Consider the following 25,059-nt stretch of genomic DNA (forward strand, 5'->3'; position numbering starts at 1 on the left):
TTCCATAAATAATGCAATGACAATACGAAGGTTCTGAGAGTACAGGAAGGTAGAAACCTCAGATAACCCAGACAACACTTTGCACATGTAAATGGGTAGAACTTCTGTTCATGCCATCGAACTAGCAATTCCGTTTCTAAGAATTTACCTTAAGACAATAAAAGGACATGGACAATGTTATGTTCAAGATTGTTCATCGCAGTGTATATAATAACATAAAAATTGGAATGAATGTGATGTTAAAAATGGATGATTACATAAAGCATACTTTATGTGACATATGACCATTATTTTTGTGTGTGGAATATTGACTAACACAGGTAAGACACTGAAAATATGGTAGGAGTAAGTGATAAAGGCAGATTCTCAAACAGTTTCTAGAAGGCGATTCACATTTTTAAAGAACTGCCCATATGTATGTATGGAGAAAGGATTAGAGGAAACAACACCAAAAATTTAACTGGAATTAGGAGATGTTACATTACTTGAATTTTTCTTTTATTTAGTCCCTTCCTAATCTTCACTATAAATATATTAATATGTTAACTTAGTAATCAGAACAAATATAGAAAATTAAGTGTCAAATGTAAGAAAGTTTGCCATTTCAAACACATGGATTTTTCAAAGATCTGTCCTGAAATATCACTTTCACAGTGCTTTTCCGTTGTAAGGCTATCACCCAGCTCCCAGAACACCAACGTTATTGCTGTTCAATATTTATTGAGCTGTAAAGAAACAAAAGAAGAGCAAGATAAAGGAGGTAACATAATACAATAGAAGGAGATCAGTAATTGGGTCTGGGATTCTAACATTAGTTTTAAAATTAACTAGTGCTGGGCCCTAAGCCAAAGTTCTTCCTCTTGGTTTTCTCACCTGGGGAAATGAAGACGTTGAAATGGTAACTTCGCGTGCAGTTCTGTACTCTAACCTCCCAGGACGCTGTCATCCTCCCTGAAACCTCAGGCTCAGGGACAGGGAAGCTGCCCATAGAGGTGGCCCGTGTCCTGTCCTCGCACAGACCAAGCCCGTGCACGGGGACTTCTGTCTCCAGATAATCTTTCCACTGCCAGCCCATTGTCCTCGCTGAAATACGGAAGCGTGTTCTGGCCACAGCTGGCTCCGTTTGCCTTGGTAGTGGGCGCATGTTTCTATGCACTGGTAACCTCAGAAATCTTCTCTCACCAAAGCCCTGTTTGACTAACAACTGAGACCCACACTGCAGAGAGCGAAACCAATCCAACATAAAATGATCTCAGGGGAGTCCTTCTGCACTCACGTGATCTACTAATCAAGGACAGAAAGGCGTAAAGAGTAAGGATGCAAAAATGTAGCGAACCAGAGGGAAACTGCCTTCAACGTACGATCGCCGAGTGAAGGAGCGCGGCTCCCTACTGCTCAGTCTGTGGAGACAAACCACCCAGCCAGGCACGGCCACGGCCTCGCGGAGTGGAGCGTCTCTTAGAATCCACGTAATGATAAATTCCAACCAATTATCCACCACTTCTTAAAAGCTTAAACTAAGATAAGCAGGGTCTGGATGCATTACTGTATATTATAACAGAAATCCTTGAAGTCATTAGTATCTGGTCTTACAAAAAAGGAAAGGCTTTTGACGGGTTTAACGTATGTGAATGCGCCCTGATGCCCAGAAATGGCCCCAGGGCTGCCATGCAGGACAGCTGGGGTGGGGGGTACAGCTCCAGGCGGGTCCCAGGCCATGGGAGCTAAGAGATGCAGGCGAGGCCCGAAGAGCCATGTGCAGATGAGGTGGGCCGGGCTTACGGGGAAACTCTGTGAGCACACAGCGGCCCTGGCCCGGGAGAGAGGGTGGAGGATTTGCAACACGGGATGTTATTCTGGACAGGAGAGCGGTTGTCCGGAACAGACGGAGCTGCGCGGGAGAAAGGGCATTTTGAAGGGAAGGGGATGCTTTACCAGAGACGTGCCGAGTCAGGGTCAAGCGCGAGGACCGCGTGATGGGGGCTGCTGAGAAGGAAGGAGGGAGAGAGGAGGGACAGAGTCCTGGACACGGGACCTCAGAACTCAGCCTCGAGTCCGCCGCACTTACCGGTGAAAGGAAAATGATTGAACAACTAGACAAAGTGAGAAGTCAGAGAGAAAGGAAAAGAAGGTTCCGCGCCCCATGGGAGGCGAGAGAGAGGAGCACAGGTTGTTCCAGACAAAGACTGCAAAGAAGCCAGGGAAGATGGGATCTAAGTGCTCAGAGCAGGTGACGAGGCTTCACACCTGGATGGGGGGTGGGGGGAGACGGCCGAAGGTGGAGGCGGCCCTGTTTGCGCAGCCGGCAGTCGCAGGAGAGGGAAAGGACAGAAGACAAACGAGAACAAGCACCTGGCAGCCAGCCCGAGGGGACCTGAGAGGGGACCTGAGTGTCTTTGTAGCTCGGGGCGGGGGAAGAGCCCCCGTGATGCTGCAGGTGGGCTGGGAGCGGGGAGGGGCGGAGGGTGGAGGGGAACTTAGCCTGGGGAAGGGGAGAGTCTCTCTTCCTCTGGGAAACAAAGAGTAGCAAAGATGGGTGAGCAGACAGACACTTAGCAGATAAAGAAAAGGTGAGTGATTTGGGTGTTGATTTCTGCAACACGAGGACTGTGCAGTTGATCATACGCACGATGGTAGCTCCAACTCATAATATGGGCAAAACCAAAATTTTCATGAATTTTTCTTGGATTTAACCCATAGCCTCAAAACCACCACTTCAAAATTATTAGACATCAAGAGATAAGAAACACCCAGGGAGGCAGGACGTCACCGGGAAGACAGTGGACCCAGACTCCTGAATCCTCGGGCTGGCGAAATGCCCCAGTTCTGGGGCTCTGACAACCCACCGTCACTGCTGTCTGCCCCTCACTGTTCGCCTCCCGGGCAGAAAGTGAACAAAAGGCTCCTCATGAGAGACAAGACAGGAAGGCGAGAGAAAAGAGGACACCCCGGGCCACACTGGAGCGCAGCAGCGCAGGGCCACGGGCCACGCAACTCCCTTTGATGTGTCACTCCCTGCTGCTTGGGTCACACCTGTCCCCCCGCCCAAGCCTGGCCTGGGAGGAGTCCCGACCAAAGGTGCGGGGGCAGACAGGCCACGCTGTTATTTTCTTTCAGGCATTTATGTTCTTACAGGAACAATTCAGAGAGGCTCGTAGATGGATTAAATGGTTTGCCAAATTAAGACTGGGCTCTCTACGGGGTAGAAGGTAGGGGACAATGAAGGAAGAAAAAGTCAAGCCGTATTTGGAGCCCATGAGACGTCAAAGCCAGTTCTGTGTGAAGGTGGAGTCAGATGACTCTTTGACCTTCCAGGCATTTGGTTAAACAGCCCAGAGTCCGCTCATCATGAACTACATCACGGGTGGTTTGTGGGGGTAAAAGCTCTAAACATTTTGGTTCTAAGTGTCTCTGTTTATACAACATTCTTTCCTAGTGCGTCAGGAAAAGGAGGCCTGTTTTCTTTGGGAGAATAGAGGCAGGAAGAGGAATCATGTCCTGACTCTGCTAGGTTTTGTAGCCGTCCAGGAAGCAACAGGGTTTTCTTTGTCTGAGCACACGGCATCTCTCTCCTCTGTCTCCCTTCCTCCTTCCCTCCACCCTTCTTCTCCCACAGCGGACAGGACTCATCCCTCCCCACGGACAGGACTCGCACCTACTCTCGGGTGACCCCTCGCCAGCCCAGGTTGGGGACGGATGGCAGGTGCACGGGAAGGGCCCAGGGAACTGGCAGGTCTACAGCTGCTGCCCCCAGCTCGGGGACTGAGATGTCCAGGAGTGATTCCATCCCAGGAAATCGCTAAGGGTTCCAGAGCAAGAGTCACATGTGCGGCGTGTGATGATCTGCTCTTGGTGACTTCAGAAGACGCCTGGGTCATCAGATTAATACCAAGGACCCGAAAGAAAGGCAGAATCTGCAAACTACAGACCAGGCTATCTGCATTAGTTGGAGAGCATCTCAGAGAGGAAGCTGTGAGCAACAGTGATCGGAAGAGTTATACAAAAGAAAGCTGGTTCCTTTCCCCTGGGATGAGGGCACAGATGGGTAAGTGCGGGAAACACGGTAAACACAGCGTCTCTGGTCCTCAGGAAGGCACTTAATGATGTTTTCTCATTATGTACCCTGAATAAAATGAAGAAATGACGACGGTGGATTAATAGCTGCCTCGCTAAAGGGGAGCAATTAATCAATCCCCGTCAACCAGGCAGGCGGTTTGGACGCGACACCCGGCACTGCCATTGCTGCCCGGGCGAGACGTGAAACTTCTTGAAGCCGAGAGGGATGGGGGCCGTTCACTTGCAGGATGACACAAGACACATCTCCAAAAATACTGACAAATTGGAAGGGTTAACTTAGCAACAAACATGACAAAAATAAAAGAGGGAAATGTAACGTCTTACATAAATCACGTGAGCTGCGGAACGGAGAAGCCAGACTAGCTGCGGATGCCGCGACCCGAGTCAATGCCGTCACCGTGGCGTCACCCCGCAGGAGGCGATGGAGAGGGAGAGGGTGCGTGTCCTCTGGCAGCTCGGATCACTTCCGACGCGTGTCCACTCCCTCCGTCCCGCTCTCTGTGGATCGGCTGGGGCTTGTCTCTCTCTCCCCCTTCCCACGCGGTCGCCACCCACGACAAGCCACTCTCAAGACCTGGCCCAAAGGCCACCTGCTCCACGAGCCCTGTCTGATCACCTCACGAGCTCTGCTCTTTCAGCCACGCGTGTGGTGGTGCCACGTACTCCTCCCCGCAGTCGGGAACGACGGGATGAACGTCTGTCTTCCCGGGTAAGCCAGGGGCTCCGAGGACAGAGACTGCGCCTGTCTCATCCTCGGATGTTCTCCCCGGGCAGCGCCTGGCACGTGGCACAACCTCAATGAGGACTTGCTCAGCGAAGACATGAATGAGTCGTTCTAATCGGATACAATGTTTTTCATAGCTGAATTCATCTGGTTTATCCTCCTTGACACACTGTCTTAAGCATCTGGAGACATCTGTCACTCTTGATAGGTTTTAAGACCCTTTTGTGCAGAAGTGTGCCTGCTTAGTCTTTGAATAAACACCTACCAGAGTATCAAGCCCAAAGATAGGCTTAATAAATGAATGGGAGAACAAAATGATAATACTTTTAACATATACGTGGTTGTACTTGCCCTATTTTTCAGGACTAAATAATAAAGGTGAACGTAGACTATATTAAGTGAAATGAAATTTCAAATGTGTAGAAATCAGTGAAAAAAAGCTCACTTATTCTGCAAAGTGAATAGAAATGGTCAATGGAATATGCGTGCATTTTGAAACTGGCCTTATCAAAATCAGTAGGAAATTAAATTTTAAATGCAAAGTCATTTTTATTATATTATTTCTATCAAAATGCATCTTGCTTCTACTTAGAGACATAGAGAGCAACTTATTAAAATACCCTGCACATCCAGTATTTCCCAAAAGAAAAACAAACAAAAATCTCTTGCGCTCACCTCAAAAAGATGGTGATAAACGAAGGAAGACTTGGAAGTATTTTTTTTAAAGAAAAGAAAAGAAAAGAATAACAAACTACCTAGTCCACCTTGGAGCCTGACTGAGGACTCAATTCAGACAATATTTGTTAAGTACCCACAGGCCACAGACCACGTGACATTATAAAGAAAAATCAAGCCACGTTTGCTCCATGCAGCAAATTATGGACTAGCAGACACACAGAATACATAAAATGCTCCCGAGTCCACCTAAATCACAACATTTTCATGATGCAAATATCTACAACTTGAATCTATGCAGCGCTCCATGGTCATAAAGCACTTCCACATAAAACAGTTTTTTAACCTGAAAGTAAGTTAACCTCGGTAGGTTAAAGAGTTGTTCAATGACAAGCCATCTGTAAAAGTTATTGCGAGCGTGGAGGACCAAGAAGAGCTGTAACAATACTGGGGAAAAAAACAAGAGGAAGGCAGGAACGACTCGCTGTATTTGATATCAAGACTCATTATAAACCAATCACAAATAGGACAGTGTGGTTTCGGCACAGGTTAGACAAACGAAACAGAATAAAGGCGGGACACAGACCCTGTCCTTCCAGGGAACTGTGCCGTGTCGCGGAGCGGCCTTGCAGGTCAGTGCAGAAGGGATGGGATAACAGAAACCAACTTAGTTCCTTTCTTTAGACTACACAAAAAATGCAAGTAGTTAAAGACCGAAGTGTTAAAAAGCAAAAATAAAACTTCTAGATGATAAAAGATGATATTTATGACTTCAGAGTGAGGACAGATTTCTTAACTAAGACACGGAAACCACGTACATAAAGACAGACTGACGAATTCAGCTACACAAGAATTAAAAGCTTCTGTATGAGAAAGGTTCAACAGTTGGCCACAAACTGGATGGTATTTACAATACATGTAACTGATGAATTATTATCCAGAATACACAAGGAACTCTCCGAAATTAATTAAAAAAGACAGAGAAAAGGGGAACAGGAAATTGCAGACATGGGCAAAGCAAGGAGGAACACAAAGGGCCAATGACAGGCGCAGGTGTCCGACCGCCCAGCTCACCCGGAGCCACAGCGACGCCCTCTCGCGCAGCCCCCGGTAGGGTCGTACTGTCGGCGCCCTGCGAGTGGGACGAAGGGAGGGAACGGGGACTCACACCCACTGCTGGTGCCATGCATACTGTGCCACCACTGTGGAGGGAGATTTGGTGACGTTGAGCAAAGGTGAGGATCATGTGCCGGCCACCGAGCAGGTTCACTCCCAGGAATGTGCCCCAGGGAAACTCCGCCACCCCACCACGTGCACAAGGGTGACGTCCAAGATGGCTCAGCGCAGCACTGCCCGTAACAGCAGACCTCCACCCAGAGGCAACTGACAAAGGAATGCTGGTGCAGTTCGGTAACAAAATATTAATGCTACACAGAAGCAAAGGTAAGGAACTGGGCTACACTGATCAACACGGATGCATTAATATCTCATAGCTACAACATGAAGCAAGCTGCATTAGGATGCACACAATGTAACTCCACTTATATAACATGTAAACCACAAGAAACAATCCTACACAGTGTTTAGGACACATGCAACAAAATACGAAGAAATAAACATGGCGCATGGACGTCACACCCAGGGCCGTGGCAGCCCTGGCCTGGGAGCAGCAGGAGGAGACTGGGCAGCTGTACGTGGTGCTCACCTGGACTGATAACCTTTTATTCCCTAAGCTGAATTTATCAGTACATAGGTGTATATTATAGTATTTTTTATTCCTACTATGTCTAAAATATTTCATATGAAAATTTTCAAAAGGGCTCAAGTCAATATTTCTGTCCCTCGAGTTGAGGGAGTTTTCTGCAGGGCAGGGGCTGTCCAGGGTGAAAATCTGCAGACAGACGCAGAGACCCTTCAGGGCCTTCACCTTCCGAATGCGTTTGTTCAAAGACCAAGAGACCTCAACGTTTGGAAATGTAAACATTCACTTAAGTCTGCGCAGATTGTTGGTATTAAGTTCTGAAGAGACACCAGTATAAAAAGGCACTGGGATATCAAGAACCGAACATTCTAGATGCAGAAAGATCCTTCCTTCTGCTGCCTCCCTCTCCCTGACATCTCTGCGTGACCCACGGTGTGGTTTCCAGGGGACAGGGAATCTGAGACAGTGCATCTGTTCCTGCCTGTGTGGGCCACGGCAATTCCAAAATAAATTGGGCTCCTCAGTATGATTAAATCTGGAAGGGAAAGCAGCCTGAGCCCGCGGGGCGGAGCAGGGCTACGGGAGGGTGGGGTGACGCCTTCCCGCCCATCGCCCACCAGAAGCCCCTCAGGGGATCCCAAATGCCCCGTCTGCCCTCAGCCATGGGATGAGCACTGAGGCAGCTCCTGCCCGCATCACCCCTGGGAGTGGAGGACGCCTCGGTACAGAGCTTCAGCGTGAAGGAGTCGGATACCCAGGGAAGCTGTGGGGGTGTATTCCAGGAGGGGGTCCCGCCGTGCAACTGTGACGGGGAGGGTGCCACAAAAGACGGCAAGTTCAGGTCTGCCCAAGGCGCAAGTTAGGTGGAGCCACGGGCATCCCGAGAGCCTGCGGGAGGGAGGTGGGGGCTGGGACCAGTGTAACGAATGCATGTCCCCACCCTGCTGCTTGGCTCTCGCAAGACCCCCCTCGACACCCACCAAACGGGCAGTCACTGTTGTTTGAGGCAGAAACGAAATAACTGCCAAGTGTATAGGCTGGGAGGGGTGAGGCTGTAGCTAAGGACTTCTGCACCTCTTCCCCTCTCGTCCTCCTGTCTGGAGGTCTCTAAGAAAAACAGGTGAGACTGCAAAGCATGAAGAGTGAAACTCATGCCTACACGTTTAAAGTGGAAAGAAGTGATAACAAGATAAAGGGAAGCTCCGTCCTGACTAACCCTCTGTGGAAAACTGCTAAGGCAGTGACTGCTCCGGTTCCAGGCTTTTCCCCAAGAGCAGCGCTGTGCACACTCACACACCTTCCTCCTGCGACAGCTCTGCCCCGAGTGAAACCTGGACACAGGCGCTAGCAAACTGCTGCTCTAAAATCAGTGCTTGGAAGTTTCAGAGTTCACTTAAACGGGAACATAACCATTCACTAAGAAAAAATAAGGAATGTCTTTCGTTTTAAAACTTTCTCCCGAGATAGGTTTGCGTATGTGACACATTTGGGCGTTTGGGGTGAGCACGTGGAAAACTTGAAAGGAAAGAAAAGAGCCAGAAGCAAGGAAGGAAGAAACTCCACATCGTACAAGGTCCAGAGTGGCGGAGATTCCCTGACAGGGGAGCTGACACGGTCCTGAGCGAGTCCCCTGGTCTGGAAACTCCAGGCTGCTGTGACAAAGTCCTCCCAGGCTGGGCCACCTGCAACCAGGGACAGGGGAGGCCGCCGCAGGCTCAGTCCCGAGCCTTCAGCAAGGTCCTTCATCACTGGCCCCACTTGCAAGTCAGAACTCGGAATACGCTTCCACCCGGAGTTCCATCAACACGGACAGTGCTCAGCCCCGCGTCTGAGGCCCGGAGAAGCAGACTCAGCAAACACGCACACTCCGCCCCAGAACAGGGCTCACCCCAACGCAGACAGAGAACGGGGCTGTACGAGCCTACTCTGTGCAGAGCTCGTCCGCCAGGGGCTCTGCCTGCCACGGCTCTCCCACAGCCGCCGCCGGGTCCCAGCTCGTGCTCCCTCCCTCCCCTTCTCGGGTTTCAGCACACCTTGGCGCCCCTCACCGGGAAGGTCCTGCCCCCTCCTGCCTCTCCTGGAACCACCTCCAGCCACACTCCGGCCAGCAGACGCTGCAGCCAAGACACCAGCATGTGGGGCCTGGTTCCTCAGGTCTCTGGGCCCAGTCAGTGGCTATCTGTTCATTTTAACAGTGCCTTTTTGTTCCTCTAAAGCCATATAGCGTTTGTAACGTATGCCTCGCATGGGACATAAACTCTGGGGCATCGACAGTCACTCTCGTCTTCTTAATTAGATTATAAGCTCCTTACAGGGCAACCTCTGGGTCACCACTCAGCCAAAAAGACGGACAAGATTAAACATGAGCATTTGAAAGTTCTGGCTTGGAACTTAAATTTGCTTGTTAAGACTTAATCCGATTAGAACATCAGGGTTTATATCTGTGAGTCTCTAGCAGACATTCCTGTTCAGGCTTTAAAATATCATGCTTTCTAATTAGGCATGTGAACTGTGAAGTGACAACAGAGCAAAAAATTAACACATAGACTATGATTCTAACTGTGAAAGGGCTGCGAGTGGCGGTGTTTTAGATAGAAATGCAGGTGCAGATGCACACGCATGCACACACGCACACACACATGGCACACAAGCATACCCCTTCATGCCTTCAACTGAGATATTTCAAAGGTGACATCGAAATAAAAATAGCACACAAATTTTACGGAGGAGAGCAAACCAAAAGATTGTTTTCTGTGGTGATGAGACCAGAAATGAAAGCACATGCTTGGTGGTTGTGATTTAAAGGCATCACCCTGCCCAGACGGCAACCAAGACAGAAAGCTTTTTACTTTGCAGGTTGATGTGAACTTAGCCTAAGGCACTAAATCACCACCTGTTATCAGATTGCTGCCCTTGGGTCTTGGCTTCCTACTGCCAGTTCAGCCTGGATTAGTGTCTACAAGCAGTCCAAGCCCGCACAAAGCCTCCGTGGGGGTGTGTGCGCGGGAGGTCTTCACAGATTAGATTCTTCGACGCTGTATTACAGCTACAACCTGAGGTTGCAGTTCCAACAATTCCTGCCCCTATGAAAATAACTTGGTGTACACAGTACAAGACTATTTAAATAGACCAGACTTCAGCCATCTGCACCCTGTTTCTTTTGGGACCCACAGATCTGAGTACTTGCTAGAGAGTTAAAACGGTTTCCTTTGAAATACACCCACTGGCTCACCCTGGGAGGACCAAAGCTGAAGAGACCCCTTGCTTTCCTTGCTTTCTTGTAGGAGAAAAGCAAGAGAAAAAGCAAGCAGAACTGTGAATTTTATTCTGCACAAATACATTCTGAACACAATACTCTGCTGGAAATCTGGTTATCTGAGCGGGGTTGCATAGGGACTTCAAAGTGACTGCAAATTATGGTGGAATTATAGGGTTAACAAAAAGTTACGGCATTTATGCTGTGAAAGATACCACCGAGAAAATGAAAAGACGACCACACAGTGGGGAGAAGTAATTTGCAAGTAATATATCTGGGCAGGGACTCGTATCCAGAATATATAAATAACTCTTACAATTCAATAAAGAAAGATAAACAACCTAATTTTTAAAAAGGGGCAAATGAGCGGAACAGACATTTCTCTAAAGAAAACACAGTCCAGAAAACCATGGGAAGACGTCCAGCACCACCAGTCATTAGGGAAATCCAGTCAAAACCGCAAGAAGGTGATCACGTCACACCCGCCAGGGTAGCTGTGGCCAAAACGATGAGGAACTGGTGGAGAAATCGGATCCTCCATCACCGCTTGTGGGAGTGTAAAATGTTAAAGTCGCTCTGGAAAACGGTCTGGAAGTTCCCTTTTGAGCTTCACCCTAGAGTTACTTGATGACCCCGCAATCCCACTCCTCGCTATAAACCCAAGAAAAATGAAAATGCACTTCCACATAAAAACCTGTACAAACATGCTCATAGCAGTGTTACTTACAATAGCCAAAAAGTGGAAACAACCCAAACGTCTATCAACTTACTAATAGGTAAATAAAATGTGTTACGTCCATACAATGGAGTATTACTTGGCAAAAAAGAGAAGTACCTGCTACAACATGGATGAACCTTGTAAATCTAATGCTAAGTGAAAGAAGCAAGTCACAAAACACCATGTATTTTACGATTCCATTTATAGGAAATACCCAGAATAGGCAACTCTATGGAGACAGAGAGTAGGTGGGCGGGTGTAGTGGGGCGGGGTGGGGCGGAGTTACGTGCGAAACAACAGCAGAGGGTTACAGGGTTCTGCTTTGAAAGGTTCTAGATTGTGGTGATAATTGTATAACTGTGAATATACTAAAAACATGAAACTTTACACGCTAAATGGGTGAATTTTATGGCATGTGAGTTAGATCTCATAAAGCTGTGCACAGAAACAACAAAAAAGTTATGGCATTCAGGGAAATTTAGAACAAAACAAATACTGAGATGGTTCCTAAGAAGAGACTTCCCTGGTGCCTTTTATTCCGGCACAACTTACAGAATGGAGAGGCCTGCGTTCTTCTCACACATCTAATTTTCATTCCGAGTCAATACTCAGGAAAGATTTTGGAATTTTTCACAAAGACTCCCAAGAGACACTGGATTAATATATGATAGGCCATTTCCTCCGGAAATTTGTTTCCTGACTATGCAAGAGAATTTAGAATGCCAATAAGGCAAGTTTCAAAACAGAGTCCCACAGGGTATAAACAATGTTTCTCTCAGACATTATATAAAACAACTGCTCACAGTGTAGAAGTTGGATAACTTTATTGGTAGGGTGGTAACAAGTATCTCTATATCCATGTAAATTTAATCTGTTTTGGTGCTACAAAAAATAAAAAAACACTTGACTCAAAATTCTCGCATCTAACTTAACAATCCATTGGTAGGTGAAAGGAAAACAATTCCTATGTAAGAATTTCTAGTTAAGAAATTCAGGATTATTTCTCTCTGAGGAGACAAAATCAGAAGTAACTTCAGAGTCTCAAGGAAAACATGACCTTTTTATTAGTTTAAAAATCAAAGACTGTTAAAGCAAATATCCTGGGTACCATTCAGATGCAGGCAACATTTTAAAAATTAGGAGAAGGTTCTCAGGGCCTTTTTGCTGTGAAGCTCACAGAAAAGCCCCTCAGTCCATATCTGCTCTTAGAGGAAACAGTGTTTCAACTTTGTCAGACTACTGGCCTGACGTGGGTGGGAGCGATTCTTTACGTGTTTGTTCTGTTTCTTCTTCTAAAGTTGAGATCTATCTAGGCACAAAGTCATGTTGTTCCCAAATCCAAACAACCAGGAAGCTAAGGGTATTTTTACAAAACAAAACATTTACAAAAGAAAATAATGAGTAAACAATCGAAGATTGGGGATTTGCTCTGAAGGGCACCTTCAGAATATGTCGGGGGTCAGCGATGGCCCCAGTTCAACCCCATCTCCACTGCCGTTTGGAAACTGCCGGGCAGAAGGGAGGGCAGGGTGTGCTGTTGTGCACTGTAGGACTACGGGGTGAAGATGATGGGGAGGCCCAAGTAAGGAGGGTGGAATCAGTTCCTCCCCTGGTGAATGTCTGCGCAGACTCTAGACTCCTGGGTTTCAAACTGGGCTTCTCTAGCGCTGTGGGGAGACCACATGAGATCACATCGGAACCCACACAATCCCAGCAGCTCTGCTCTAAAATCTGTTCAGACACCAGAGGTATGCACAAGACTTTTGAAAACTGGGTTCTGTGTACAAGACAAATGGCAGAACCTTGATTTAGATCTATTAATACTTTCAGGGTTATTACAGAACGGACTGCTCAGCTGCTTAGTGGTTAGATTAGATGATTCTCCTTATTTTTCTGTGATGTGATACTGTAACTACAGTGGTGTGCTACAATGTTTGATGTATCAATGGCCTGGGAGCACTGAAACATTGTATATTCTGAATTATCAAAAGTTTCACTTTATTTAGAAAAGCTTTAGTGTCAAGTATATTTTATTAATCTCTAATTATTTGACAATGGTGGAGTTCACACACTGCAATATTCAGGGATTCAGGAAATAGCTTCCTATGCTTCTTTCAATATAAAGAGAATTCATCAGCTTTGAACCACTTATTCTCGTTCTCCTTCATATATTTTTCTAATCATTCTCACTCTTTTTCTCTTGTTTCAATTTTTTCTCCACTCCCATCTCCTCATTGTATCTCTTGCTATTTGTTTCAACATGGTATCTTTTTGTTTTGTTTTTTTTTTTTTTTGGAGACAGAGTCTCACTTTGTTGCCCGGGCTAGAGTGAATGCCGTGGCGTCAGCCTAGCTCACAGCAAACCATGGTATCTTTTACTACCGAACAGCTTGCTGGAAACAGCAATGTTTAACGGTACATAGCATGTAAAAAAGGTGTTCTGAAATGGCTATATGAGCATGCGAGCCATCAGCTGCAATGTGTGGCATGTTATTTAATAAATGCATAAATAGCAAGTCATAAATTATTCTTTTCACTCTCAAGCAGCTTGGCAGTATCATGGGAGGTAAATGCAAATGGTTCTCCATTTCTTCCCTACAAACAAATAGATAATCCAACCAACACAGACAACGGCAGCAGACAGGAAATTAATGTGATTTTTCAAAATTAGCTGCCCATCCTCTAAAAGCAAAAATCAAGGACACAATGTGAAGGAAAGAACTCATGATGACTAACACAGATAAAATCCCATGCAACTGGGTTACACGTTTCATGACACAGAACCCTTAAATATGCATTTAGTATGAAATGTGTTTCTCTCGAGGACCGTGCATACCTCTGGGATAGGTAGGGCTACCTGCACCCAGAGTCCCTCGGGAGTCTTTATCTTGTATGTCATAGTTCTGTACATTGTTTCATACAACAAATTCCCTGTAGTAATTTGTCCAAATATGATCACTACAGTTAAAAGTTAGTGCAGGCATACATTGGACACAAAAGCATGTGGAAAGGAATGGTCAAGGAGACACTGTTACAGTGTTTTCATGAAATGTACACTGTGAAGGAATATATGCATATACATTTATTATACGGAGTTATAACTGAATAGTTTTAAAAGCTGGAAGGCTGAGTATAATAAATAAAATGCTTTTCCTACAATCAATACTCATTCCTACCTTTTTTGAATCCTACTCCTTTAAATTATTACCTACCTATTCTAGATTTTCACCTGGGAGATTATTATGAGAAAGAAAAGTAGAAAAGAAACAAAAGCATCCTTAGATAGACCAACTAAACACCCCAAAAGAATGAAAGATTGCAAACAAATAACACACTTTTTTTCAATGAATGAAAGAAAGTTAATCTTAATTTTCCTGGTTTACCATATCAACTAAACTGGTAAATTTGAAAAAGGGTTGACTATGTTTTGAAACATAAATTTAAAAGTATTGTATTTTCCAAATACACATCTTATTAAGACATGCTCATATTTTTCACATGTAGACATTTGCAGAATCCCACCAACATCCCCGAGGCTGTTAAATATGCCATATATGCCCATTCACTCTAATGAACCAATAACATAAACACATCACCAGGTTCACGTCCAACCTCTGAGAAAAGATCAACTAACTGTAGCTACAGCCCACCTCATGGGTACACCCCACCATGTACAGCGTATCCTGCTCCTCACCAGGGACCCTGTAACACTGTATTCAGTTTCTTCCTCTAGGAAAAGGAGTAACAATATTATGTTTTTAGGGTTCTTGTAAAGAGTTAATGGGGTAAATGGGTGTGTCAGGGTGCCCTTATTTGCATAAGGGAAAATCCAAATGAAACTGGCTTAAACAATAAGAAGAATTGTTTGGATCATGTAACTAAGATGTCCAGGGTAATACAGACCTCAGGCTTGGAGATCTCAGATCTCTAAGATTTCTTGGCTGTGCCCTCCTCTGGGTGTTGGCTCCGTCCTTAGCTTTATGGTCACAGATGGCTGCAAACCTGCAAGTCAGGACGCCGGGCTTCACGCCCCTCCACAGCCATTGCCCAGCGGTCTCGAGCTCCATCCTATTTAATATTTTGACTGAGGCCACACTCTCGACTCTGAGCTCATCACTGTGGCCAGGAAAATGCCATGCATAGTGTGTGCACACATAGAACACGGATCTCTCTGAAGTCACTTAAATACAAAAACATTCCCTAAAAACAAAGTAGTCTTGGCTTCTCTGCCTGCCTTATCCTCTAACTCCACTGAAAAAACACGTGGATCAATTGAGCATCCGACATTCTCCGCACCATCCCTTTCCACGGCCTCTTTTGTTCTTTTTCCTCTAATTTTTCACTGGTCTTTCAACACCTGGAGGAAAGGGCTGTGCCCACCAGCCTCAGCGTGCAGACCCGGGCAGCAGGAGGGAGGGAACTCGACTTGCAGAGACCCCTGCGGGGGGAGCTAGCCTGGCCACATTCTCACCTGCCCGTGTCAGCAGGTGTGGTGTGGGCAGGTGTGATGGAAGAAATAAATGGTGACTGTATCATTTCTGGCATCTCAGTGGTCCACTGACAGATGTTTATCTGCCTTGCAATTGCCGCACTGGGGAAATTCTGAATCCGTAGCTCTTCCCTGGGAGAAGACGTGATATACCTCTGGGTCACCCGTGTGAAGTTGTAACACACAGTGGCTCCTGTAGATGTGTGGCATCCATCACAGGCTTGCGCCCACTAGCTCTCTCTCTCTCGCTGAGCTACACACCAGGCTGAGGGAGGCAGAAATGCTGGGCTCTGTGCCGGAGCCCTGTCCCCCGTATCCCCACCTATGGTGGCTAATCCTGTCTGTCCACTGAGGTTGGAAACTACCTTGCGGAGCCCAATGGCTGCAGTGCATTTATCACACTGCCTAGGCATGTGCTGCTACCCACATTCCCGGAGGAAAACATGCTGGGTTAGGACGACATCACTTTATAGTTGGGACACTCCTTTCTTCCTACAGTTGGACACATATTCCTAAGTGGCCACTACCAAGTCTTCCCAATTCCAGCCTCTGCCTCTGTTTCCTGCGCACCTGTCCTTGCACCTGTGGCTCTGCTGGCTGCACCCCCCGGGGCCTTCTCTCTCCTCCACTCCTGCTCCGTAATTATTGTTTAAAAGATAAGTGTTTGAACAGTGTTTCCCGGGCTCCCAGACAGAGCTCAGCCAGAGGAAACAGAACCGCCCATTTGTATTAACTTTTCAGGACTTTTCCCAGTATTTCAAGTCTTTAGTGCAAAGCACGTGTCTGAATTTTCTAAGTTGGAAGGGAAGTTTGATTTAGTGATCAGGAAAGATTCCAGTCCTGAAACATGCCTGCCTCTACCTGGAATCCTTCACTTGAAGTGGCATTTCCAGCTTTATACTAATGCTTCCGACACTGCGTTTAATAAACCGCCTGATTTGCAGGGCACCGTGCAGCTGCGCGGGCAGGCGCTGGGAGAAGGAGCAGCGCCAGCTGAAGTCAAGATGTCACTGTAGTAAACAGACTGCAGAGTAACAGGAAACGTGCAGCTTTTTCAAAACAATTTTATCTATTGCTTTAACTTGCAAAGCAAGTCACTGTCTGAAGGTGTCTCCGATTGAGCATGTACAGGGCAGAGCCCCTGTCCCCCCAACCCTGCTTGCGGCCTGAACCATGCTTGAAGGGCAGAGGTCCCAGCAATTGCTCGTGGCTCTCCCTGGGTACGGAGCAAACCCGCAGTCCAGCCTGCTGCTCCTTCCAGATCTGCGCCAGCGTGTTTAGCTTCACAGACCACACATTGGTTCGAGAAGGTTTTCTACAAATTCACGAATGGGCACCAAAGCATTGAGGTGTCCACACTGCCGGACAATGTGCTCTTCCCCAGACAGCGGACAGAACCGGGAGCCTGGCTGTGCTGGAGGACGTGTGACTCAGTGCACCTTTCAAAACCCAGAATGTGACAGACGTGGGGTGACCACGCCATACCCCAGGGCAGAAACTGTCAGGTGGCCCTCCTCTTCTCCCTCCGACACCAGCGCACACAAAATGACTGTGGCCGGTTCATTTCAACACATCAGGCTCACTTTCCCACATCAGCTGCTGGAGTTCCGCTGTCACGAACCTCAGCACCACAGTGTGATGTCCTAATGGAGACCCGGAGACAGAGGTCTACACGCTTAGGACCATCGAGAGCACACTGGAAACTGCACGCGTGAGCTCCCGCAGACCCCATTGGGCTGAAAATTTGTATTCACAGTCTATGTTGGTTTGGATTCTGCAAAGACTTGATTGGGTTGCACATCAAAATTCAAGCATTCTCTTTTTGCTAAGATCTAGGAATATAAAAGGAACTGGCACTGTCTTGGGGTTCCCTGGGATGCAGGCAGTTAGCCAAAATTTTTATTTTGACTCTGGCAGTCCCCTTGTCCTGTTCCCTGAAGTGATGGCAAACTAAGCAGAATTCAAGAAGCCAAAGGTGTTCTAAAAATAAATTGTCTTTTCTTTATTTGTTTTGTCTGTTTTTCTTTACTGTATCTTCAAAGTCAACCAACCAACAGAGTTGTTTTAGCAAGTCACAGACAGTAGGGTCTGTCTTGGCACCTTTACAAGCAGGCTGTGTGGCCGTGGGACATGATGCACTGGTCTCTCCGCAGTTTCACTGGGGACAGGGACTCCAGGGCTGCAGGTGCCCGTGAGAGCTGACGGCCATGTGCATGGGGAGCCCCGGGGCTCCTCCAGAGACTGTGGCACTACTCCAGGCTTCCGTTTCAGAACCAGCTTTCTTGTTTCTTCATCCTTAGAAAGAGACTGCCCACAGGATACTCCGGATGTAAAAATATATTTGGAAGTTAATGTGATACCCGACTTTAGTTCTAGAAAGGTGGCAATTATCCTGGGCTAAAGACGTTAAAATTGGGAGCCGTGTGAGCAACTTCGTAAGTGGTCGCTAGAGCATTTCTACCGTAACCATTGCCAAATAACGTCATTCAAAGTAAAACTCCTTTGCCCCTTTCCCTCATAAGTTCGGCCTCACAATTTAGCGAGTACAAGCTGCAAGCCGAGGGCCTGGGCAGGATGTGTGGCCGGGATGTCCTGCTGCAGAGAATGTTCCAGCTCACTTTGAGCAGAGATGTGCTTTCCAAAGCAGGCCCCAGACTTGCATTTTGGCTACTGTCCATCTGCAAATCCAAAGGTTGTGAAACCACGGCCCACGAATCACTCCATGAGTAGAAAGCATATTTTTTTGTAGCTTGTCAGTCTCATTCGGGCCCTTCGTCTCTTTGGCAACAGGAGCAGAGATGCCGGCAATACCTAAACACTCACTCTTCCATTTTTTTTGCATCTTACTAATTTCATAAAGAAGAGATAGAGTAGCCAAAAGAAGAAATAATTATTTTCCCTAAAAAGATGGATTATTTCTACAGCTCCTCAGCCCTTCTCCTGACACGGCCCTTCAGCCCCTCCGCGCCAGCACGGGGCACACGGGGCCACGCCAGACACAGCAGGAACTCGCTCTTGTTTTACCAGAGCAGCGGTTTCCATGAATTATGTTTCAAATGACAGCACTGAAGGTTAAACTATCATGCTAAGTAATGTTAACATAGCTACAACCAAGGAAAAGACAGCGCCATGGTGATCATCCTAATTCGGAGCAGGAGCAGGTGTGCACAAAAAGGGCGCGGGAGGAGGCTGGCAGGAAGCGAAGGCGTTTGCCCCAAACGCAGCGCGGAGCCTCACAGACAGGCCCCAACGCCAGTCAGCTGTGTGCGGCTCACAGACGCCCAAGTGCAAGCGCTCCCCCGACAAGGCACACCGTGCTTCTCATGCATTCAATAACTTCAGGAGAGCGGTTATTATAGGGTTACCCCTGTGTTGTCACTGGGGAGATTGGCACTCAAAAGGATTGTTAGGTGAGGCAGAGAGCAAGAACCTGAGGGGGCTGGGAGAAGGTGCGGGCACGTCCCCAGCAGGAGAAATGTGCAGCGCGGGGCCCAGTGCCTGGCAGGGAAGGGGTCACAGGGACACTGCCTGGCTCCAGAGGTGCAGAATACCAGCTCCACAGGTAGGAGGGCGAGGGCAGCCTGCCCAGCCCGGGGCCAAACCTCACAGGGATGCACTGACCGCTGGAGGACGTGCTGGCTGGAAGCAAGTAGGGCCCTCAGGTCACCAGGTGCCGGGCGTGGCCTCTAACGGATCTCAGGAAACAGATGCAAATGACCACACGAGGACAGGTAAGCATCTTGGCGGGTTTGAAACACTGGTTCCAGCCAGCTTGGTAATAAATCATAGGTGTGTGGTTACCGCACGCCGACTCTGCACAGCCTGGTGTGCGGGTTCCTGTGCTGAACTGTAGCTGCAGCACCATGCTGCCGCCTCAGCTAGGAGGCAGCGGGAGCGGCTTCTCCCACAGCTGCAAATCAGATATGATTAACAGTATTTTACACGGAAAATATTTGTGTCTGATCCATTTGCTTGATTAAATCACACTGTAGCTTAACAGCCTATTTGTTGATAATTTTTACTTATTGGAGTTCAATTTAATAGCTTTTACCAGTGAAAATAGATCAACAAACATAGGATGCAGGGGGAAAAATGCCACAAAACACAATTCAGTGTAATCATAAATAAAAGTAGAGCATTCTAGAAATGCCTCTAGTCTTAGACTAGCTTTGCTCGTTGAACGAGCACAGAACCTTGGAGGAAAAGAGGTGGAGTATCAGGCTAAGCTGCTGGTTGCCTATTCTATGTCCCACGGAAGGAACTCCTGCTTCCCCCGCGTCACAGGGGCACTTCCCACTGGCAGCGCGACACCGGCTCACCTGGACGGTCCCGTCATCTTTAAGCTAAAATCCCTCCCCCCAACGGCCAGTGGCCCTGGAAGCTGCCTCAGACGGTTCATATAATGTTTCTGCCACCACTTAGTAATTTGCCACATCTAAGAAATTATTCACCCCCACAGGCAAGAAACAGGGTGAAATCCCAGGTACTTGGTAAGTCGGATGATGAGGACAGATGTCCCTTTTCTTATTCAGTGTCTTCCATTCATTCTTCTACTTCTAAATGCGTGAAAAACAGACGGAACAGTCACTGCTGCCTGGAGGGTGGGCCAGAAGACAGCACGCGGGCTTACGGAAAGGCACAGGTAAGGAAGGAAAAGGAGAAAAATCTCAATGTTTTTAGTTGCTTTCTCACACAGTTTTGAATAAGCAAGAATACTTTGGGGAGTTCTTTTGGGTGTAAATAGAGAAATCATGTAATGAAATTGCAAAAATAAGGCATGTCACAGAAACAGAGACCACAAATAAGGAACTAAGTTTAGTGTCTTTAAAACAGAATAAAGTATAAATGAGCAAAATGATGTGCAAATTGAATATTTACTAAGACTGATTGTGGTCTTCTCTAATCTCTTTGGGTGCATTTATTCAGAGTACCTGAAAATTATTTTAATTAGAAATGGATTTCCTGGAAACTGCCCAAGATCTAGAAGCAGTTTACCTTCCAAGCAAGCACCAAGAATAAGCCTGAATGGTGAGCTCTCCAGGAAGCTTTCCCTGCATCCATGATGAGCCAACGTTGCTCCCAACATCTGCTAAGAGTCCCTTAACATTTACTTTACTAGCCTACCATGTCCTCCTTAAAAAGGGATGGGCAATTAAAATATATCCATACGTGCACAAAGATAACTGCCAACTATCTGAGACCACTGGGAATAGAAATAAATTGACAATTGATCTAATCAGGCCATTTAAATCCAATGCTGCTAATATCAATACGCTCACAGGACTTACACCCTAATAGCAAGCTTCCTTTGACTTATTTGCCCTTATTACTAGATGTTAAGAGAGGGCAGGGATCCTATTTTTATATCTAATTATTTAGCACAATACACATGGTATGTGCTAAAACTGTTCCAAGTGTGTGAACAATTGAGCAAATAAATAAATGAAATGAAATTCTTCCTCCACTCAACAGCTCATACTATCAATATCCCAGTTAAGAGCTTGAATTTTGTCTTCTTCATTCACCGCCAGTGTCTCTGGTAGAGATGTCAGTTACAGCTCAAAAGGCCCAAATAATAGTCATCAAAGACAACCCTCTGGTTTGGCAACCTCAAACCAAATGACTGTTTCCTAAATGAACCGACTTTGCATATTGATACCTCTTAGCAAATTAGTTGATATCTTACCTTGAATAAATCACCTTTAATTAGTTTAAAACCTATATTCCTTCCTAGAGGGAACAGAAAGCAAGCTTTGGAGCTTGCACATTACACCTTTTGAGGCTCGCCTGGTGAATGGGAAGGCTGCGTGGGTCGGGAGGAAGATTCCTTCCAGCCCAGGAGACTGGAAGTTCTGCAAAGATGGGATGCCGATGAGGGAGCCTTCCCCTGCTTTCAAAGCCACCTGAGCTCAGAGCAGGCACCCCATGTGGGTAATGCATTCACTGGTAAGTGCACTGACTCACTCACAGGACAGACGTGCAAGGTGAGGAAGAGGATATCCCTATCCCAGCCAGATGATGGTAGCTCATCTTAATAGGGCCAGTCCTATCGTATGAAACAGCTTGGAACACATCCTGGGAGGACTGACCTGCAGCCTTCTCTTCCCCTTGGTGCTCAGGAAGGACACTGGAACTATCTGCTACCAGGCAGAGTTTACCACTGAGATAACACAAGCCATAAGTCCTGCAGGCCACAGGGCAATCTCAGGCCTAGCCAGAACTGGTAGACGTTGAAAAACAGGAAAAACATCAATACCCAGGAAATATCAACCGCTAACAATTATTGAGCAGTTTTATCACCCAGGCTCCAAGTTAAGCCTTTACATATAGTTAACCCAGTAATCCTCCTATTAACCCTATGAGGTAGAAACTATTATCATTTCCATTTTACAGTGAAGAAAAAGGAGGTTTAAAGAGGTTAACTGCCTTGCTAAATGAAAGTGAGAATTCAAACAAGTGCAATTGATCAAATTCACCTGGAATTTTCTAACTTTCAGGAAAGTTTTTTAGAATAATTTTAGGTTATGGAGCACATTCCAAAATGTCCCAGAGTAATTTTCGTTTAAAAATTAGAACAATGGCCCCCTCCCATCATGCTCCACCCACAACGAGAACAGACAGAATCAGTAACAGACAGCGCCTGCTCTCACAGTGAGACCTTCCTTTGAAACATGTTAGGTGCTGAGCACAGGCACATCATTTTGCCTCCCTGGCCTCCTTTCCTCATTTGTAAAATGTGCTGTTGAATGAGGCGAGGGTCACCCCTTCCCGCAGGTGCTGTGGTTCTCAGGCAATGTTACCAATGCCCTGAAATCACAGCTTTCTTCTGGGTGAGGGTCTCACAGCCCTGACACCTTTCTAGGGCACGCCCACTGAAGTCTATGCAAGATACCCAGTTTCCCTTTAGAAACTCTCGAAATTGTAGGTGTAAGAGTCAATTACTTGGCCATCTCACTTGGTTCCATGCTGTAGGACAAAACATTTAAGTGAATTTCATTTTAAGCTATAACTCATAAACTGTTTCTATATATGACTCAATAACCAGCTTCTGCATCACTTAGGGTTTACCAAATGTTGGGTTCTAGATGTAAAATTAATTTTAAAAGCAAGTGTGAAAACATTAGGACTGAGTCTCTCCCCGAAAGCCTTTTAATAAAGATGATACTGTTTTAAACTCAAAGTAACTACTGTTAATTTCCTGTTTATATCACTAGAGTCAAGTTCAAATAACAAAATTTTTCAAAGTCTCCTGTGTATATTATGAAATATAGATTTAATGGAAACAGTTTCAAAAGGTTTCTTTTTATAAAAAGAGTTATGTTTTTCATTTGTACCAACATAGGAAATTCACACCTGAGCTCAGCACTTTCTGCCCTCTCTCAACCTCACACTATTGACAGGCCTTCCCAGCTACATTTTGCATTTTTTGATGAGAGTCTCTTGGCCTACAAAGGGCTGTGACTACACAAACAAACAGGCTTCTCCAGGAAGTATGGGATGGTAGCTGGGGAAGAAGCACAGAATAAAGCACTTAGCAGAGTCCCTACCAGGTGGACATGCTATGAGGCCAAGACTTCCACGTGTTGTACCTTTTGGATGTGCAGTGCCCAGAGAAGCCAGAACCCAGGGCAGGTTCTCCATAAACACTTACAGAATGAATTTCTTGGTAAGCTTTTAACAAGACCCTCCATTTCTCAGGGTTTTTTCCCTTTAGCAATAGGATAAAAATAGTAAAACATGCTCCCCAGACTTTCACAAGCATCAAGTGCAGGAAGCTGCTGAGTGCATTTGTAAAGAACAGAGCACTGGGCTGGTGTGGACCACCTTCATCAGCCCTTCTCTCCGCACCCCTGCACGGGATCCAGCACACAGCAAGTGCTCATTGATTACTTGCTGATAGATGGCATTTCTTTTTAGTCCGTTTGACCTTCTGCATATCCGATGGTTTACGTGTGTTTTCTAGAAATTTTGTTCTCACATCCAGGAAACCTCATTTTGACCCCCACCCCCACCTGCTTCCCACAGTGTTTTGTTGGAGGCACCTCCACAGCCCACTCTCTTTGCTGAACCCTCAGCCCAGAGGGGAGCGTATCGTCCTACACGGCATTCCCGAACCCACAGGTCAGCAGCATCTAGCGCTTCTCTTCCTAAACAGCACCTAGAGTTTGCTCACATGTGTGCCTCTTCTTGGCAAGGACAGTAAATTAAAGGAGACAAGGAGCTGTCTAATAAACCACGTGTGGTGATGAAATAGGCAATGAGAACATATTTGGGATAAAGGTACATACTGTTCTGGGTTTCTGACCTTGTCAACTTCAGATTTTTAAAGTGTGGGTGCCCAAGGAGAACGATTTGTCTCACTGAACTTATGCTTAATTTCTCAGCATTTGGCTTAAAGCAAGCCCTCCTCCATTACTGGATTAATAGTTTTATTTGTTTAAAACATACATTTTACCCTCAGGAGCCAGCCTGGGAGCCAGCCACAGAGATCCGACCTAGTACTCCCAATTCAGATTTGGTGATGCCACAAATGAAACTTTTTAAACAAGTAATTCTCCACTGCTCTGTGTCTACCCCTGAGCTTTGCTTAAAGATGTCTTAATAGTCACAGAACCCATGCGCGTGTCCAGTGTCACGGCAGCTGGGACAAAGAAACCCAAGATGAAATATGTGAGACTGCTCCAGTTGAAGCAAACCAGCCAAAGCCCCACGGTGCCAGCCTTGGGGCAAAGGCAAGGCAGCGTCAGACGGAATCTCTAGGTCACATCAGCAGCCTCCCACCAGAACATCTCTTTTTCATTTAGACATGTTTCGTGGTTTTGTCATCTATAGATTTAGCAACGTGATTTGGACACCGGGATTAAGAGAGTAAGATTCGATCCTTGAAATAAAAAAAACACCAACCATCCACAGAAGATTTTTGGAAACCCTAAGATGCCAAGGTGAGGGACTGGCTGAAAGGACAGGATTTTCGGAGTCCCCTGGATTTTCAGGACAAATCCCTCCCAAGCTGACCTGCGGGGATATTGCATCAGGCGCTTCGCCGCTGAGCACCGTGTCACACCGGCCCGAGCTCTATGCTGCTGCCTTTTCCTCCTCTTTTGTCAGTTCTACACCGACTTCAAACACACGGAGGCCCCGCCTGACAAGGCAGTACCTCCCCGCCTGGGCACGGCCGACGGGATCCTGACGGATACCTGCTGTCGGGGGGCGCGTGGGCGGCGCTACTACCAGGACTTTGGAGGTGCCGGCGCCGAGCGCCCCACACCGAGCGCCCCAAGATCTACCCACACAGTGTGTCCCACTCCGTGCGCCCCACACCATGAGCCCCACTCCGGGCGCCCCACACCACGCGCAGTCCGGCCGCACAGACGGAACCGCTTCCCCGCCCCAGCACCCCGGTGGGCGCAGGGTACCC

The 25,059-nt window shown here is 46.8% G+C and overlaps 1 protein-coding gene across 5 annotated transcripts in view; it reads right to left on the bottom strand.

Moving 5' to 3' along the window:
* Nucleotides 1-25,059, bottom strand: part of RPS6KA2 (ribosomal protein S6 kinase A2) — a 222,377-nt gene that overhangs the window by 119,175 nt on the left and 78,143 nt on the right. The window lies entirely within an intron of this gene.

The sequence above is a fragment of the Lemur catta genome, chromosome 2 (genome assembly GCF_020740605.2).
Source record: "Lemur catta isolate mLemCat1 chromosome 2, mLemCat1.pri, whole genome shotgun sequence".
NCBI lineage: Eukaryota > Metazoa > Chordata > Mammalia > Primates > Lemuridae > Lemur > Lemur catta.